Source organism: Echiichthys vipera (genome assembly GCF_963691815.1).
Source record: "Echiichthys vipera genome assembly, chromosome: 3".
In the NCBI taxonomy this organism is placed as follows: domain Eukaryota; kingdom Metazoa; phylum Chordata; class Actinopteri; order Perciformes; family Trachinidae; genus Echiichthys; species Echiichthys vipera.
In genome coordinates this window covers 31,815,600-31,824,334 of record NC_139828.1, presented here as the reverse complement: position 1 = coordinate 31,824,334, position 8,735 = coordinate 31,815,600, and positions in this window count along the sequence as shown.

Below are 8,735 nucleotides of genomic sequence, written 5' to 3'. Positions count from 1 at the left end.
CTATGCTTCTCCTTGATTGCTAACATCATTTTCATCTTTACTTAGTTGGAACGGCTAAAGCTAAAAGCTAACGCTAACTGTCAGTCAAACTCCTCTAATACTTGTTTTTATGGTGTGATTTGCTGGAGGGGATGGGATGTCACGCTCGACAACGAACCTGGCAACCCGACTGCTGGAATTATTTTTTGTTGTTGCAACTACGATCTTGAGACACCAGATGGCAGTGCTCCCATATTCTCTAATTCCATACCCTTCAGTTTAAATCATTGGTATTGTCCCAACCATGTCTAGTCTAGCTCTTACCCCCAGGTTTTTCTCTACACTGTTCTGCAATATCCTGTTTGGTTCCTATTAATTATTTTATTGACAGGTCCACATCAGTCTCTGTCCACAGCCGTCTAGGGACAGGGGGCCAGCACAGAGGACCCTACCTATATTACATTAAATCCCAATATTTCTTAATAGAATTTATATAGTTGCCCCTATGAATCCTGCTTGCACCCTTTTCAAACACATAACATCCTGCTAGTAGAGAGATTGACAGAAGAGCTGTTACAGACTTGAATTTAAGCATATAATCCAGCCCTCACTTTGCATGCCTCCACTGTCGCCCTTCAGATAGTGAAAAACAGAACTAAACATATACTTTTAAAAGTCAAAGTAAAACAAACTGTTTCTAAACTGTTTGTTGTCATTTTCCAGCCAACGTAAAATTAAATGAATGCTCTAGAAATCAATTAAACAAACAAATGGCATATGGATACCCAGTCATGTATTAACATACACCATCAGCAGAAATCCCTCATTGGTTATGGATTAGAAGGATAGCAGACTAAAGACAATATGAATACGCTGTAACCATTTTGAATTCTTAAAAGTGACGACAATTTTTACCGTAAGCCATGTTCATCATCGATTAAACACATTTCTTTCTTCCTACACTGCATTTTAATTATTAAACCAACAGTATTTGCATGAAGACCTGTGGGTCGTGACTCGGACCTGGCCTCTGTTTGCGTATGCTTGTGGTTGTTGTGTTTCTTTTTGTCCTTTTGGTGTGCTTGGTGGGTTTGCTTTTTATCTGTCTCTGTGTTCTTTCCTCTGCCTCTCCTCTGGTAGCTGCTGAGGGGAGGGCGTGGTTACTGAGGAGACGGCTGACACACCTGCAGCCCTTCGAGGAGACAGCTGACACACCTGCTGCCCATCACCGGCAATCACCCCGGCTACTTATTCTCGGAGCAGCCTTCCAGTCCCCGCCGGATCGTTGTATCAACTCTAACACCAGACCAGAGCCTGAACCCAGCCTGCCTCGCCAAATGACTCAAACCTCCAGCCTGGACCCTGAGACTCACCAACCTTCACAGACACCCCCTGCTGCATAGCCTCAAGCCATATCTGTGTTCTGCTCAATAAATTATCTTGTTTTCCACTAATCCTTGTCTGCATCTGAGTCCCTGGTCCCTGGAGCCTGACAGTATTATTCATTAATGTATTATATACATGTGTTTTTTGGTCATTTCAGACCAATAATTGTGTAAATATGACAAGTACAACAGCAGTTTTGTCAATCATTCTTTTTTCTTCTCACCATCTATGAGTGTTCAACACAGACTCGTACCCAGCAGACTGTGAGACTGTGTTGGAGTGTTTGCCCATAACCACGGCCTTCTCAAACTCTAAATGTAAGTTTATACCATGTTGAGGATGCAGGTGTGATGGCGCAGCATGATGCATGCTGGTTTAAGCAGGCAGAGCAGGTGGAGAGATAGATCTTATTGCTCTCTGTGTCCCTATGAAGCTTCCCTGCAAACCAAGCCAACTTCTGCATTCATTGCTGCTTTGCATTGAGTCCTGGCTGCATTGCAACATGCCTCAGGGTGTTGTTACAAAAGAGTCGGGGTAGCTATAGTTAAAAACCCAACTAGAAGAAGAATCCCTTTATTAATCCCGCAACGGTGGAATTCGATTTTTTCACTCTATTATTGTTATTGATGTTACACACACACAGGCCCGAAATACACACACATGCACAGACAGGACCTATATACATGCAACTAATGGAGAGATGTTCGAGCGAGGGGGCTGCCAGCGCCTGTGCCTTGCTCAACAGCACCTCGGCAGTGCCCAGGAGATGAACTGGCACCTCCCTCCGGTTCCCAGCCAAGTCACCTATGGGCTGAGCTACTGTTGCATATGTCCTACACCAGATGGCAGAGAGTGGAAAAAAAACATTCCTGAAGCCCGCGTCGCAGTCTCATCAGTTTGTCGTTTACAAATGAAAAAGCCAACGCCCAGTGAGCAGACACAGTCGATACTTTCAGAAGACAAAATGCTGACTGTATCAGCCTGTGGCACAGTGAACTACAGCAAAGAAAAGAATGTCGTGATAGGCTGATGAAAGAGCGTGACAGCTGCAGAACATGTTCAACAGTTCCCTGGCTTCAAGCCCTGTGCTAAAAAAAACAAAAAAACATTTGACAAGCTTATTCAATTAAAAATGTATAGATTTCATTCATCAGATTTCTTTATATAACACAAAGTGGTTCAGTTTAAGCCAACCATGTGTTCTCCTTCTTTAAGGCAGAAATGCCTCTTTACACAAAAGGAAAAGGCTGTTTCTCTGAATTGAACAGAATATTATATTCAGACTGATCCGGTCACAGCCTCAGATGAGTAGCCATGCTCAAGTTCATATCGTTCTAAGTAATTAGCAAGGCTGCTGGAAGATCATTTTAAAAGCATGTTAAAAGCTCCCCAGTATTCTGTGAACAGTGTCGTCTTTGTTTGAGCTCTCACGTTACAGTGCCACAGGTTTCCCATTACCAACGGGTTGTGTTTCAGTCAGGTGAAAGACAGAGAGAGGCAGAAACTGAGGCTGAGCACAGAGAAAGGAGAAGGAGGAATGTGGAGGAAAGGCCACAATGACCTGGAAAACCATCCACAGAGCACACTGAGGAGTTTCTCTTTAATTTGCCTCCTATCGTCCACGCCTACACACACATTACGAACCTGTTTTCACCCGGCACTACTACTGCAAAGCCATTTTAGTTTCACGTGTCCTGACATGACTGGATGAATTACTGGGAAATACTGTATGTGACAATAGGCTTATACTCGTGAGTCATTGCTTTATGCATTGGGCAAACATACAGAACCCTATTTAACATGAATTATTAAAACTCAAACTTGCAAAACCTACTAAATAATAATAATAATAATGCATTTTATTTAAAGGCGCCTTTCTATGCACTTAAGGACACCGTACATTTGACACACACAAACAGTAATAAAAAGGTTGTGTAAACAAAATGATCAAATGAGGTTAAAATAACAACAACACAGTGCAAATGAGATCAGAGGGAAAAGGCAGTTTTGAACAGGTGGGTTTTCAGGTTGGATTTAAAGTGAGGGATTGAGGGAGTGTTCCTGAGTTCTGGAGGTAGTTAGTTCCACAGAGCATCCAGCCGCTCTGCTCCCCGTGGTGGTGAGACGGGCAGGTGGGACAGTCAGGTGAGACGGGCAGGTGGGACAGTCAGGTGAGACGGGCAGGTGGGACAGTCAGGTGAGACGGGCAGGTGGGACAGTCAGGTGAGACGGGCAGGTGGGACGGGCAGGTGGATGGAGGAGGAGGATCTGAGAGTGCGGGAGGGCGAGGCAACAATACAAAATGCCACACCACCACAGAAGTCAAAGGGTTAGAGAGACATCAACAGCTGGTTTTAGGTTAGCCATGCGATATACAGTAAGTGAAGTATTAGAGACAGCGCTTCTCCATGTAATCATCAAGGGCCGAATAATGTTTCTTAGGAAGGGAGGGGAGGAGAGGGGCGAAGAGGAGGGGAAGAGAGAGAGGATGGGAGAATACATTTGCACTTTTAACTCAAAATCGGTTAAACATTGTCTACTTTTGATTGACTACTACTACTGATCATCTAATTTTTAGTAAGCTTTTGTTATTCAGCAGAGTTTCTATTGAATGTTAAACTGTAATGTTTAAGTAGAGTGTTTTATTTCTTTATTATTTTGGTAATTTTTGAACAAGTTATATCTAAAGCAATTTCATAGTTTGAGGTGGTATTTAAAGTTGTAATCCATAAAAGTTTCATCTATTTCATTTTAGGTTCCCCTCTTTTACTGAGTGAGTTGAAACAATGGTGATTGATCGTGTGACCCACTAATGAAAGCACTTGTTGTCTGTCGTAGGAGCTCGTCACTAACGGTTATGCTGCGTGCGGAAATCGGGAACTTCTGAGTAAGAGCAGAAGTGTAACAGGAAGCTGTGTGTGTGTGGATTTAAGAGGGGCACATACAGGGGACGGACTGGAAGTAGAGAGGTGGACGTGTGTCACCTCATCAATAGATGCACCGGATCTATGTGTGACTGAAGCAGGTGCGTCCAGCATCATGTAAACAAACAGAGCTGTAAACCAGTTTTACAGTCTGTTCATGATACAAACCTGCACTCAGGAGGACGGTAAAGGTTGTACTGATGTAGATGTTCATTTTTAAACATTAAACCCCACATAAATTGTTGAAATTTCAATGGTGTTAATGTGTAGTTTTGTTAACAAGGCCTGTGTGTCCTGATGGTGAGCTGTAATAACCCACAGGTGAATATTTCACAGTGAGTAACAGCAGGAAGCTCGTGAGGAACAGTTGTTGCTAACTGCAGTTAGCTCCTGGCTACCTCTTATTCACATGACTATAGATATTATTATAGTTACTGTTACTCTTTGATTGCTTTCATCTCTTGAAGTGTTTCTGTCTATCTGTCTGTATGTCTGTCTTTGTCTCTCTCTGTCCATCTGTCTGTCTTTGTGTCTGTCTTTGTCTCTCTCTGTCCATCTGTCTGTCTTTATCTCTTTCTCTCTCCTTTTCTTCCTCCCCAACCGGTGCAGAGAGATGTCCGTCCTCCACAGAGCTGGGTCTGTCTCACGTTCCTGCCTGTTAAAGGGATGGTTTTCGTTGCCACTGTGTACTCAAAGGAGGAATTGTTTGGTCTATGTAAATCATAAATAAACCATAGAGTGTGGTGTTTGCCTACTCTGTAAAGTGTCCTGAGATAACTTTTGTTATGATTTGGCTTTGTAAATACAATTGAATTGAATTGAATTGAAATCTTCTGCTTCTTCTTCTCCTCCTGTAAAACATGACCACATTGCATCGTGGGATACGGCAGTACAATGTAGTGTACATCGTATGGTTACTCAAATTAGCTTCACATTGTGGGTATTTTGTAGTGGAATATATAGTGGATGAAATGAGGTGCACGTTGCTCCATCAAAGTACAACAGGGAATACAGTAGACAGGACATTAATGACACAGCAGGGGCATCAACATCCGCTAAAAATAACTAAAGCATAATAAATAAGCAGCAATAAACACATCCATGAATAAAAGTAGAAGTGGATGAAAAGGTTTCAAAGATTCAGCAGTTAATGACATGAATAAAAGCAGTTCACGTGCCCATGGTTATAAAAACAAGAAAATATGTGGTAAGACCTCCTCCCTGCCCCCTTACAAAAGGCTACTTCTGTTGAGTAAAGAAACTTTAAAAGGGTTGCCTCTGCATCTGCTGGCTCTGTATCGTCTTCCTGAAGGCGACAGCTTATATTCAGAGAGTAGAACATGTGTTTCCCTGCCTAGTGACAGAATTCTCATAGACAGACTGAAGTGACTGCTGTTCTTCTATCTCCCCTTCACTTTCATGGCACTTGTCATGACGTTCATAAGTCTGGACTTGCATGGTAGAAGGGTGGCAGGTGTATTATTCACTGTAAGCAGCAACAGTGGAGGCCAAGCAACCAGGCCATTCCCTACAGGAATTTTTTTGAGCAGCCACTGCATGCACTAGTATGGTTACTGTAATATGATAACAGCATGCTATTTCAACAGAAGCTGTAATTGTTGAAAAATATTTCAATAAATACATCAAAATGTCTTTACATCTTCTTTAATAAGTGTTTATATATGGCTTTAAATGCTTCAAGGGGTATAAAGTCCTTTGCTGTGCAGAATATAGTCCCTGTAGACTGACAGACTTTAAAGACTTTTCACATTTATCTGCAGGAAGTAGAGAGTTCCTCTGGGCTCACTGAAAATCCAGTTTGAAGGGGCAGATCTGAAGCATGATTTGTGACATCACAACCAGTTTGGAAGAGAATCGTTGTCGAACACTCATCTTATACAAGTGTGATGCAGAAACTTAAAGTCACCAGTGCACAAACACTGAGAGTGAGCTTGACATCTTCCCAAAAGCATTGGAGTGAGCATCAATGATAAAATCACTTTGATCACACTGCTTTCTATTGAAATGTCCTAACTGTCCGCGAGGAGGCTGCACTATGTGGCGCCGTGTTTATAGCTGAACTTCTGTCGGACGCTCGTTTCTATTTATTTCTGTCGTGTGCGTTGAAAGCGCTGCACAGAGAACAGCTGATTATGAAGTTGAAATGATGAACTATCTAAACGAGAACTCCTCATTTCACTACGAAACCTAAATAAATGTGTTGTTGAAGCTCAACAGGCCAGATAATGTGTGTGTGTGTGTGTGTGTGTGTGTGTGTGTGTGTGTACGTGTGTGCATGGGTGCGTGAGTGTGTGTCTGTGTGTGTCTGTGGCTGCCTCTGTGGAGTGATGGCTCCCTTGATCCTTGTTAAACACATTAGTGTCGCTTGTGTTTGTGACATTTAACAGTTTTTCAGGGGCATATTCTACAGCTTGTTCCACACAGTGTGAATAAGTGTGGCGAGCAGCGCCCATGCGAAGCAGCACTCTGACGCATCTTTTGCTCAGCAGGAAAGTTTTAGAAAAGAACATTTGCATATTCATAGATTGTGGAATTTCTAATGCAGTAGAAAGAGTAGATGCTTTTTAAAGGATTTTAATGTTGAAACCATACTTTTTGAGATAGATTATTAATAATGAATAATAATAAATTAAAATATTTGCAAATGTTTGGATCTTAAAGGAAATAGTTATGATGGATTCTAGATGTTTCACGTGGCAACATGACATGCAGGGTGTGTCACTCTGAAAGCTGAAATAGTTTCTCAGTAAACAATTTTTGACAAGGTTAGATAAAGTTGAATGTGCTTACTGTGTCTGATCTGTGTGTGTGTGTCTATGTGTCTGTGTGTGTGTGTGTGTACTGTGGCTGGCAGTAGACACTTTCCTGTAGAACCCGTTTTCACCCTGAGAGCATTGAATAGAATCACTCCACCCTGTAATCAGCGGGCCACACCAACCATTTCTTGTATGGAAGTCAAACAGTGCATTACATACAGTCCAAACATCAAACATTTATTTTGGGTACTATTGATCTTCAAGACATGTATGTGACAAGGTAAAAATGTATGAAGACATTCACCACCTTCACTTGAATGTCATGTGTTGAATCTCAGGAACAAATATATGATGTTACATAACATATTGATTCTTCTTTCTTATGTTTGCAAACTTTCTCAACACCCCTGCTCTGTTTTTATAGTTGGAGGTGTTTTCCATGGTTTTGAGAAGAAAGTGAAACAGAATCTTATCTTAACTTCCGTATGCCTCATACACTGGCAAGAATCTGAAGGAGTATCAACCCTCATTTTATCTTTGAAAATGTCTTTGCATGTGTCAACTTGTCAATGGAATCAAGTGTCTCAAGAAAGACGCTGACCGACATCAATAACATTTTCCATTTCTGCCTCCATGACTCACAGACACACCTGCATTCAACTGGAAACACCAGACCCCACCTGTTTATTGTTACCTGTGGTAAAACATGCTCCCAGTGAGCAGGGAAAAGATGCTCAACGCTGGTTCAGAAGTGAATGTTTTTTCTAGCTGAAGACGTTGGTTCACATTTAGACCACATATTTTACTGGAACTTGCCTTTGTGACATTTTTCCTCCTCTGTAATGTGCCTGTAATATACTGTTGTCGGCGGGTTGCCGGTTCAAGTCCCTGTGTGAACTGGTGGTTGGGGAGGTGCCAGTTCATCTCCTGGGCACTGCCGATGTAGTGTTGAGCAAGGCACTGAACCCCCAACTGCTCGGGGCGCCGATCCATTGGCAGCCCTCTCGCTCTAACATCTCTCCATTAGTTGCATGTATATAGGTCCTGTTTGTGCATGTGTGTGTATTTCGGGCCTGTGTGTAATATATGTATGATAATAATAACAGTTGTGGGATTAATAAAGTAACTAAAGTAAGTTCTAAGAAACCATATGTGGTGTAGCTTCTACTGCACCAAATCATTAAAGACGTTAACATTATGTTTCTGATTTATATTCACCCAAACGTATATTTTGGGTGACCGGGACGGTGGTAAAAGGCTAGTATGCACAAATGTACAGATGAAACAGTATGAAGATTTCATATCATGATAATATCCTATATTCAAAAACTGTGCCGATCAAACCTTATTAACCATACATACTAACACAATAACACATTAACTGTGACACAGGCTGTGATTTAAATGTATCATGAACAATGACATAGGATCATACATTTGTTGCAATTAAGAAATAAAGAGCAAAATAACCACTCTGGTCCCTCTGGTTGTAGAAATGAGAGAAGGTTCGCAGCATGTTTGTGTTTACTGTTGCTCCACGCCACAGCATGCTACAAGGGCAGCGTACCTATGCTCCCCGGGTCCTGTGTTCCTGTGTTTGTATGTGACCGGGGAACATAGGACTCTTTTAAAAAGGGTCCTGTGTTCCTGTGTTTGTATGTGACCGGGG